Source organism: Pogoniulus pusillus, chromosome 6, assembly GCF_015220805.1.
Source record: "Pogoniulus pusillus isolate bPogPus1 chromosome 6, bPogPus1.pri, whole genome shotgun sequence".
NCBI classification, from domain to species: Eukaryota; Metazoa; Chordata; class Aves; order Piciformes; family Lybiidae; genus Pogoniulus; species Pogoniulus pusillus.
Window position 1 is genome coordinate 33,198,337 of NC_087269.1, and position 11,592 is coordinate 33,209,928.

An 11,592-nucleotide genomic window follows, 5' to 3' on the forward strand; every position below is an offset into this window, starting at 1 on the left:
GAGACCTCCAAGATCATAGAGTCCAACCCATCACTCAGCCCTATGCAGTCAACTAGACCATGGCACTAAGTGCCTCATCCAGGCTTCTCTTGAACACCTGCAGGGACAGTGACTCCATCACCTCCCTGGGCAGCCCATTCCAGTGCCAATCACTCTCTCTGTGAAGAACTTCCTTCTAATATCCAGCCTATACTTCCCCCAGCACAACTTCAGACTGTGTCCAAATAAATGCAAAGTGGAAAAAAATGACACTATGATTCACACATAAAAACATGATGTCTAATTATGAAACCAGATGACAAAACTGCTTTAACATCTGAGATTAAAACCAGTCTTTCCTTTTTTATTGCTGCTTCTGAATAAAAACTTACTTTATGGAAAAGCAGCATCACACTAACAATGTGCAGGTTCTAAAAATCAGTGTGGCCTCCGTGCTAACCTGTTCCCACTACCTCCATTCCATCACCAGCTGACTGCTCTTAAAAGAAATAAAAGAACTGGCTACTACTCAGGCAACCCATTAGTACCTGCAGCTACAGTAACACTGGAGACTGTGCTGAGGGGCAGCACTAATTGCTCCAGGAAAATACCATTAGATTAGTTGTTCAAGTCTGTAAATCATACAACAGCTTAGTATGGAAGGGACCTTAGATATCATCTACTCCAATCTCCCTGCCACGGGCAGGGATGCCTCTCAACTAGACTTGGCTGCTCAAGGCCTCATCCAACCTGGCCTTGAACATCCCCAAGGAGGCAGCACCCACAACCTTTCTGGTCAGTCTATTACAAAAGTCCCACCACTGTTGTACCGAAGAGCTCCTTCCTAAGATCCAGTCTAACCCTGCTCTCCCTCAGCTTCAAACCATTACCCCTTGGTTTAAACACCCTTCTGAAAAGTCCCTCTCCAGCCTGCCTGGAGGATCCTTTCAAGTATCAAAAGGCAGCACTAATGCACCCCCAGCTCTCAGCAGAGGTGTTCCAGTGGCCTTTTTCTGGACTCATACCAACAGCTCTGTGTCCGTCTTATGATAGGATAATCCTTGTGGCCTTTCTATGGACTCATTCCAACAGCTCTATGTCCTTCTTATGATAGGGTCACCAGAAGAGCTATTCAAGGTGGGGGTCTCAAAATAGTTTAACTCATATTACATTATGGCTTAAAGGCCTTTTCAGATGAATTCTGTATCAATATGCAATCTTAGTAATTACAGTGGAAGCCCAGGTTTGGCTTTCCTATTTGCAGCCCATTCATGCAGTAAGATAGCAAGCATTCCTATGTAATGAGTCCTGCTAATAATTTGGTTTAGATGCCTTTTTTTTTTTTAAAGAGCAATACAAACACTTGGCCAGAAAGCAAAACACAGGTTGGTTTTGGGGGTTTTTTTTTGCCTTTGTGGGGGGTTTGGTTTCGGGGTGGTTTTTTTGGTTGGTTGCTTGGTTTTTGAAGTCACATTTTAAAAAAGAGCACATAAGGAACTTAAAATTCAAGTATTGGGCAAACTAAAGAACATGCTTCATGCTATTGCCAAGGAGTATTTGTTACTGCAAAAATCTCTGGATCAAATCTTTAGCTGTTTCACGTGCACTCTAGCATGGCTGCGTCCACGAGCAAAAGGTATCCCTTCATGTCCACTGAAATTCTTGGCCATTTACAGTCACCAACCTGATAAAACACTATTACAGACTTGGTTTAGGAATGTAATTCAGTCATTTCAGTGCTTCCTGTCTCTGCCTCTGTGGGCTAGTAAACTTGACTTCAACAGTTTGGTTACATTAACCTAGCTTTTCTTGCCATTACTATGATGTTTGTCTTTCTTTTGAGCACTGTGAGTCATTTCCTTCAACCTTTGCTGGTTTGGCTGCAGTCTTTAGGATGGTAGGAACTGCCAATGCTCCTCTTCAACTTCTGGTTTTAATTCCACTGTGTGGAACTGTTTCTCTATTACATTGGTTTTAGCTAAGGTACTTTTGTTGAAACATTAGATTCTCACTTGATGCAAACCCTCAAAATCATACAAATGTATAGTTGAGAGCCCAAGCCCTGTGTTTTAATACCATTCTGTGATGAAGCCCTTGTAGATAACTTTTCCCCCCATCGTTAGAAACATGTCTGTACCACTCCATTCTTTCATTCCTTAGTTTGGAGTGAAGGGATAAATGGAAAGAAGTCTTTATGCCTAAGTATGCAAAATCTCTGGATGTGTTTTGATGACTCAAGTAGTTCTCTACATACTGCTAAGCCTTGGGCAGTGGAAAACACAGACTAAAAGGGAATATCAGTGCATTAAATCTTTGACCTCCTGATTGTGAGGAGAAATTTCTTACTGATCTCCTTCAGTACTGGATAACACATAGAACTCAAGCTAATTGTTAAAAAATAAATCTAGATGGACAACACATCTTTATAGAAAGGTACAGGGCAAGATGGTAGGTCCAGAAGAGATGAAGTGAAACTGGTTTGCATCATTTTTTGAACCTGTTGTGCTCAAGGCTCTTACCACTACTGAAATTATTCTCACTGATAGCAGACTTTAAAAGACTTCACAAAGGTATAAGATACCAAGTGGCATCCGTTGTCTGCTTCAAAGTGTTACACAGATAAGGACAACTGCTGAAACTGCCCCCACATAAGGCCACTATACACTGGCAAACAGGCATCCAGTAACCTTCCCAGCAGCACTAACAGGAGTGGGGTACTTTTCTAGTACCTCAAGTGCCAGATGTAGTCGCAAAGCAAGCTTGCTCCTCCTTCTCCTTCAGATGTTTAGGTCACAGTCTTCATCTGCCTCAGACAGAAACACAAAGGAAAAACTAAGGCTATTCTCTTCCCAGACATGGCTCATGTTGGAAGTGTTGGGGCAAACCCACAGAAGCGCTATGAAGGTGATCTGAGGGCTGGAACATCTCTGCAATGACAATAGGCTGATGAAGCTGGGGTTGTTCAGCCTGGAGAAGAGAATTCTGGGAGGGATCCTACAGGAAGGCTGCAGAAGGACTTTTCATAAGGGTGTCTACTGATAGGACAAGGAGTAATGGTTTGAAGCTGAGGGAGAGTAGGTTTAAACAGAATCTTAAGAAGTTCTTCAGTACAAGGATGGTGAGACTCTGGAATAGGTTGCCCAGGAAGGTTGTGGATGGCTCCTCCCTGAAGGTCTTCATGGCCAGGTTGGATGAGGTCTTGAGCAGACAAGTTTAGTTAAGAGGTGTCTTTGCTCATGGTGGGGAAGTTGGAGTAGATGATGCCCAAGTTCCCTTCCAGCCTAAGCCATTCTATGTGTAACAGGTGCATTGAAGTAAACTGCTTTTGTAAAAAAGCTCATTCACCAAACTCTTTGTCCTCGGTTGACTCAACACCCCACAGGGAAGAAATCTCTCATTCCTAAATTAGGTATCAAATTGATCAAACTCCAGAGCATATAGTGAAGTTCCACTTTCAAATACATTGGAAAGACACAGAAATGGGACTTCTGTCATGCAACCTTACAACACTATTTGTACAGCTTGGCTTGTACTGCTTCACACATAGCTGTATTTAACGGTCCAAAAAGTATGCTCAGTGTAAGGTAACACCCACAGAAACGGGCACTAGAAAGTATTGAGAAGCATTGTCTCCTATAAATTCTGCCTGCTTTGAGTTACTACAGCAAAACTAAGCTTCTGTATCACTAAAAAGAAAAATCATTCAGGAGAAAAATTATTTCAACTGTCAACTTCCTTGTGCTTACCATGAGGATGTCTCCCTGCCTCTTACCGAGTACTTGCTTGTCTTCCCATAAGGACAAGAAGGTTTTTTTTCCTCTCTGTACTGGAAATTAAAAATATTTATGAATTATTACTATTGATTTCTGTATGAACATTAATTTTATTATTAATATTCAAAAATCAGGACAATCCCCTGAGGTTCTTTGGATTTTCGGTCGACAAGAAGCAACTGCACAGAATTAAATAGTTTAAACAATCAGAACTTGGATAACAGTAACAGGAAAACAGGAAGAATTCTAACTGTGCTTATGGAGTCTCAGCATTCACTCCAGCAATATGCACTCATAACGCTTTTGGTCTCTGAGTATGTCTCCTGTATGAAAGACACTTTCAAACTCGCCATAATCCCAGGGTAAAATACCAAATACTCCAGGCAGAGGGAAGAAATGCTGCTGAGCCACTAGTGTGAGCTGCAACACGTGGCTGCCTTTAACGAGCCACAAACGAGGAGAAGCAGGAAAGCTCCGTGCTGAATGCAGAGAAGCATGGTTTCTAAATCACCCCCTTTCATATACCTGATTTTCAAATCCAAATGGCCAATAGGCACAAGCACCATTGTTATGGCCAAAGAATTCAAAGCTTCATGTCTCGTTTGACCATGCAGGCACGTTGAGGGCAGCACAAGACACCTGACATGTGGTGCTAAGCCCCTAGCCCTCAAGGCTTTGCTCATCTACTCACTCCTGGACTTGCTCCCTCCTTGACAGAAGAAGGAGAACCAGGGTTAAACCTGCCTGGCAGGATTTATGCCCTACCAGGACACTCATAGCCAGTTCTGTGTTAAAGTTCATGGACCTTTTGCCTCCCTTCCTTTACCACAGGTCATTTCTTTATTTTGTCTTTGAAAATAGAACAGAAAGTTCTTCAGGAATCATGCAAAACCAAGGACATCCACACTACCAAGAACATTAGGAGGGAGAGGAACCGAATGAAGACTATGAGAAGATCTTTTCAAGAACAGTTTTTTCCCTCCTGCAGTTCTATGAGCCCATGAAATATGAGGTCTGCCCAAGTCAACAAATGATTTTTGATAAAACAAACCAATCCTTAAATTTCCAAAAGGAGCTCCCTCCCTTTTTTTTTAAATATGGCTTCTCACTCCCTACATCTTGTTCTGCTACTCATATTTGCATCAAGTATATAAGTCAATGAATAACTGGAAATTTTGAAATAGTGGCAGCTGAAACTGGAGGAATAAGTGCCCAGACAGAGTGAAGGGTACTAGAGAAACAGTTGTCTTGAATTCAGAAGGTAGCTCACAACATTCTGCTTTTCTGCTACTGTGTCCATATCTCTAGGTGTTACTAAAAAGTCTGAACTCGTTAGAGTCCCACCAGCATTGCATCTGACATTTCAAAGAGTCCAGCACAGAGCCACAAAGGTGATACAGAGAGTAGAACATCTCCCTCATGAGGAAAGGCTAAGGGAGATGGGTCTCTAGCCTGGAGAAGGGGAGACTGAGAGGTGACTTCATTCATGTTCATAAAGATGTGAAGGGCACGTGTTGGGAGGATGGAGTCAGGCTCTTCTCAGTGATGTCCAATGATAGGACAAGCAGCAGTGGGTGCAAGCTGAAGCATATAAGGTCCATGTAAACATAAGGAAAAACTTTTTCTCTATGAGGGTGCTAAAGCCCTGCAGCAGGCTGCCCAAAGAGGTTGTGGAGTCTCCTTCTCTGGAGACATCAAAACCTGCCTGGATGTGTTCTTATGACCTACTATAGGTGATCCTGCTCTGGCAGGGTAGTTGGATTGGATGATCCATTTCAAGGTCTGTTCCAACCCCTAACATTTTCTGATCTGTGATTTCAGACACAAATAGACAACTTGCAGCATTGACATATACCCACTGGGAAGCAGGGCTCTGTCAAAAATCAAGGACAAGAGCTAATAAGGGGCAATCTTACAAGAAGAGGGAAGTTCCTACCAGGGAACAGTAAGGGCAGGGCTGCTCAGCAAGGCAGGAGCATAGGATAACACCAATCCAGGTGCAATTTTGCACTAACTCAAGAGATCACACAGAACAGTGTGCTGATAACGAGTCCTACCACAAGTCTCAAATGTATTGATGAATCACCAAGACCCATCAGAGAGTCACAGAATGAGCTCTGCTCTACAGGAAACCAGTGTCATGAGGCTACCCAGGGGAGACAGATGCCCAGAACAAAACACCTGTAAGCCATTAGAGCCACACAAGAACACAGCGCTGACCACAGACAAAAAGGGAACATCAACTGACCTGCTGAACTGGGCTGACACTCTGCAGCTTTCTCATCGGCAGCAGGATTTTCAGTTCACTGTTCCCCTTGCAGAGTCACCATCAGGCTCTGTAGCTCATAAGTTCTGGCTTCAAGTTGTTGACATTTTTCAGACTCAAAGTCCAGCTGCATGGACAACTTGCATACCTGCATGTGGGAAAAAACAGCCTGCCTTAGGAAGAGGAATCTGATGTCTCAGTAGTCTCTGTGAAATTCAATCAAATGTCTGATGAGCCTTAAGGCAAATGGCTCATGACACAATAGCAAGCCAAAGAGTACTTTCCTAGCCCAAAACACTACTACCGGGAAACTCAGGGCCATCCTTGTGCAGACACCAAGAGAAGAAAAAAAGCTCGAAAAGAAAGCAGCCAAGCCCAGAGAGGTTTGGGGGCATGTGGGGTGTGACAAGGCCACTGCTCCTGGATGCGGTTGGAGCAGAAATGAGTCTCCAAAGAACCCATGCAAAGATAGCAAGTAGCAGAACAGAAAGACAGCTGCCTGGAACACATTCCTAAGACACAACAAAGCCAGAGGTAGGACAAGGAACTGAACTCCACTGTAGCTCAAACCGAAAACAAATGCTTGGGACCAGACTTAAATGGAGTTGAGCCTATGGGTGTGGAGCCTAACTGGGACCTCAGCTGGGGTTGGTCAGGGACATTAAAGCCTATTAATGCACCCAGAGCTCTGGTAATTACATGTGGCTGCTGAGGACTCAGATGAGTAGCTGTGTTGAAATAAGAGCAAGCATGTTTTAATTGCTAAATCTATCTGGGTGTTTATTTACAGAACAGTGACTCATGAAGTACAGGCAATGTTACAGTAATTAAATGAAATATTAGATTTCTATGAGAAAACAAATCCTCAAATCTCATTTTTGTGTATGATATCTGGTAGACAACCAAAGGCTTATTCCAGGAGCTATCAACCTTTACTACTGAAGTGGAACTGCATGAATTACACCAACCACTTTACACACTATGGAAGCCTTCAGTGACTGAGGGTACCTGTACTGTGTGAAGGATATTTTTTCTAAGTTGAGGCACCGCTATAATAATTTAGTAAACCTTATCTGCTTATACAAATGGTGTGATGGTTTGGGAGTTACCTGCCCCCCTACTCTTCTGAAATCACCCAGACTGGACTCAGCCAGGCGGAAGTTAAGAAGCAAAGCTTTATATTTATGGCTCAGCACAATGTACAAGCAGATATTTACAATGTATCACAAATATATATAGAAATATACAAGTTAAAAGTAATACAGAAACACAATACCCTTCTCAGAACAGGTGCTTAAGAGGAGGCTGGATGAGACACTTAGTGCTATGGTTTAGTTAATTAGAAGGGCTAAGTGATTTAGATTTGACTAAATGACCTTAGAGGTCTTTTCCAACCTGGTTAATTCTGTGATTAGCTCTCCTCAGTGTCAGTTCTATCAGAAATTATTTTAAGTATGCTCTCCCTTTTCAATATACACATTTTCCTGCCTGCCACTTCAAGCTTATTTGTCAGAGAGAAAGAATGTAAAATACCTAAAACCCACCTGTAAAGATTACAATGGCAGAAGGAGAGTTTCAGAGCAGGAATAAATTTTCTTAAAACAAGATGACTTTTTTTTTTTTTTCTAGTGGCTTCTAAAGAAGTGAGAGAGTTCCTCTTGCAGTAAGGAAATAATATGGTCATTAAAATCAGGATTTAGTATTTAAACGCTGCTGAAAACATTGTAAAACTACTTTTCCTAATTTACACAGCAACACGGTGCAGTTCCTTTGACACAACACCTGACATGACAAGGAGATTAACTCTGAATCTGCATAGAATCTGCATAGAATCTGCATAGAATCAACCAGGTTGGAAGAGACCTCTAAGATCATCCAGTCCAACCTAGCACCCAGACCTATCCAGTCAACTAAACCATGGCACTAAGTGCCTTATCCAGTCTTTTCTTGAACACCTCCAGGGACGGTGCCTCCACCACCTCCCTGGGCAGCCCATTCCAATGGGAAATCACTCTCTCTGTGAGGAACTTCCCCCTAACATCCAGCCTATACCTACCCCGGCACAACTTGATTGCTGGTACAGTATTCATGTTCTCAGTCACTCTGGCTCTTTATAGTACCATCTGCAACTACATGTTAATTCACGCTATTATTTCTTATTCTCCTGACAAATTAGGCAACATATTTTTTTTTTTCTAATTAACAATATTTAAATCTTTCTTTGTGGTTGCTTTCTGATTAGATTTAGAATGTGAGTTTATTATGTTGCTTCTGAGAGACAGAAGGGGCAGGTTGCACTCTTGCCAGAAATTGCCAGCGCAGTTTCCAACGGGGCAAATTCCTGGGTTTCTGTGTCTTGTACACTCATTTCTGACATTGCAGCAAAGGCAAGGTTCACAAAGTCTGTCTGTTGAAAAGTCCTCCAGAGATTAAGATGTTAAAAACTGCATGGCTATAATAAATAATAGTGAGCATATAAGGTTATACAGCACATTGAATGTTACCAAATGTCAACACCTTGCGTGCGATCAGGCAAACTTCTTAAGCCTAGATCCTATGGTTTTCTGTCAGGTTCACCCAGGCAGTACTTAGTTCCCTGCTCATTCTCACATCCATTAATGGCTTCCTTTAAAACTTTTTGGTGATGAGTGACATACCAAAAAAAAAAAAAAAAAAAAAAAAAAAAAACTTTAAAAAGTCAAATATAGTGACTTTCTTTGAACAAACAAACAAACAAACAGGAAAGGAACTGAGAAAATTTTAGCCTGGTCAATTTCAAGACTGCTTCCACAAATATTCTGGGGAAAAAAAGTATCACACAAACTGGAACAGGTAGATTGAACAAGTAACTTAGTAAGAAGATCTATATACAGTCAGAATAGATCTCACAAGAATAAATCTTATCAGACAAATGTGCTACTATAGTAGATGAGGAACATCTGTAGAAAGATGACAAGCAGCAAAGTCCTTCCTTCAGACTTTGAGATGAGTTTAAATCCTATTTTCTGCAACATTGCCAGAAATTAATGTCAATCAATGGCATAGAAATGGGTGAACAATCATCTCCATGCAGGATTGTTAAGTTTGTTTCACTGTCAAAATGGAAGAATGTATCACACTGGACTGTGATATTCTGTTCTGGGCCCTGATCTGTTCCATGTTTGACTGATGATCCAGATGAAAAAAATGAAAGTATGCTTCTTAGAGGCATTAAAAATAAAATGGCAGAAGTACAGCAGGGGACACAGTCTCAAGTTGTGCCTGGAGAAGTATAGGCTGGATGTCAGGAGGAAGTTCTTCACAGAGAGAGTGATTGGCATTGGAATGGGCTGGAAGGTCGTGGAGTCACCGTCCCTGGAGGTGTTCAAGAAAAGACTGTATGAGGCACTTGGTGCCATGATCTAAATGACTGGCTAGGGCTGGGTGATAGGTTGGACTGGATGATCTTGGAGGTCTCTTCCAACCTGGTTGATTCTATGATTAGTACAAACAGATGTTAAAAAAATCAGGAGAACAGTCTTTAAGAAACAGAGGATGAAATTTAACGGGGACAAGACCAGGAGACCATGCTCAGCAAGAGTAATCAACACCAAAAATACACAACAAAACAATTAGTGGTTTTTTTTTTCACAGAAGGACCTAGGGATTATAGTGCATCCACACAAGCCAGTAATGTTATGCCATGGAGGTAGGAAAAGTGTGACAAACAAATTAGTAAGTGGAGTACAGATTGTGAGACACCTGATGAGATCATGCAGTTCTGTTCAGAGCTGTAAGGCCTCAGCTATGCAATGCTTTGTATTTCAGGAAAGATATAGACTCCTGTGAAAAGGGTTTGCTGAAGAACAGCAACAAACATGACCTCTGAGAATGAACTCAAAGACTTAGTAATTAAGGATTGGTGTGCAAGCATCAAAGCTTGCTACAAAGAAGAAATAACCATCACCGTGTCCATGGTGGACAGGATAAGAACTAATGGCTTCAAGTTGCAGCTAAAATAATCCAAGTTACTTATTAAGGGGAAAAAATACTTCTTGATGGTAAATGAAGCACAGGAATTTCCTGGAGAGGTCACGAAGACCTCATCATTAGAAACTGTAAAGGAGTGGATAAACAAATATCTGTCAGGAATGAACTTAGCATAGTTGGGAGATGAACTAGATGACCTTTTTGAGATCTCTTCCAATCTCTTTTTAAGGTCTCATGATTCAGTATAGCTAAAATAATGTTTCAGAATCTCTCTGCTCTTACAGTTCAAGAAAGAATTTATCTTGGGCATTTCTAGGATTGGAAAAGTCTATTTTAAACAGCTGTGGAGAACCTTCTATTTATTTGCTGGTGGGTCTTAAGTGCACAGTACACAGCAGGACACACTATATTATTCTGAGAAATTGGAGTTGGTGGATCCTACATGGGGAATATGGCATAATATGCATAAAGACAAAATAGGAGAGATTCTTACCTAAAAAACAGATGAATGCAATAAAGGCTCTTAAAATGCCACCATCATTAACTTTCACCAGTAATAAACCTCTCCAAAACACCTAAGACCATATTTAGCACTCCCCTTAGAAAAGCCTTTTCTAAGCACCACAGATCACTAAAGGTTCTGTATTTCCCCTCCTTCCCCCCTACTCGCTTTGAAGTTCACTTGCTGGTCTTTTTGCATGTGGCTCCCACCATTTTTCCCCAGGAAAAACAGAAACAACAGCACTTTGCTTTGTGTTGTGAGGTAGGTAAATTTGAGATCAAGAATAATTATTAAATGCAAGCTCTGGAGTACAGACTGTGCTGTATTCATGATGTCACATTGCATTGCTCTTTCTACTGGTGGAGTGCAGAGATAGCCACCCACCAGCCTCAGGCTTTGACAGCAGCCCTGAGGCAGACCCAAAGCCATCTAATGGTGCTCTCTGTGTGGTGCCCACCAAAGAGACCCTACACTGCTCTCAAACTGGGGGGCTTATGCAGCCCCAGAAAGCTGTGACTTATTACAGTAGATCAACTAATTCATAACATTCCTTTACATTGATGTGATCAATTTCATCCCAATAAATACCACTTTGTCTATATGCTGAGTGTGAAAATAAAATATTTCCCCATTCAGTTACATTTTTCCTGAGCTTTGCAGGTATTATGTACATTTGAGGTGAGGAAAAGACACCAGGACAAAAAAAAAAAAAAGGGAGAGAATGTAACAAAATAGACATGGTATGCCAAAATGAGAAAGATCCTGTTATTCTTTCCTTTGATCAAGCTGCTGGCCACAGAAAAATGGCCAACATAACATGTATATGCCAAAGTCAACGTCAGCTGGTGTTCTTTCTAGCCATTTGATCTTTTATCTGCCAGCTTCTACCTATTTTCCTCAATTGTACCCACATATAACATTATTTCAGCCATTTAAAATGTGGTTTTCTACTTAGTTCAAGTTTTCTATGTAACAGGCATTTTATTCTTCCACTGCACTACACCGGAGAAATGAAATACCATTTATGCAACTGAGTATATTACTGAATATATGCTCCTAACCACTAAAGCTCTTTCTTTCTTCCAACCATTTATACAGATTTT

General features: G+C 41.4%; 1 long non-coding RNA gene across 2 annotated transcripts in view; it reads right to left on the minus strand.

The window, feature by feature from the left end:
• Positions 1-6,660, minus strand: part of LOC135176248 (uncharacterized) — a 31,730-nt gene extending 25,070 nt beyond the window's left edge. For both annotated transcript variants that reach the window (XR_010302580.1, XR_010302579.1), the window contains exons 1-3: positions 6,572-6,660; positions 6,001-6,166; positions 3,726-3,805 (exon numbers count right to left, since the gene is read on the minus strand). This is a non-coding gene — a long non-coding RNA (uncharacterized LOC135176248). The remainder of the gene's footprint in view (positions 1-3,725; positions 3,806-6,000; positions 6,167-6,571) is intronic.
• Positions 6,661-11,592: the final 4,932 nt, after the last annotated feature.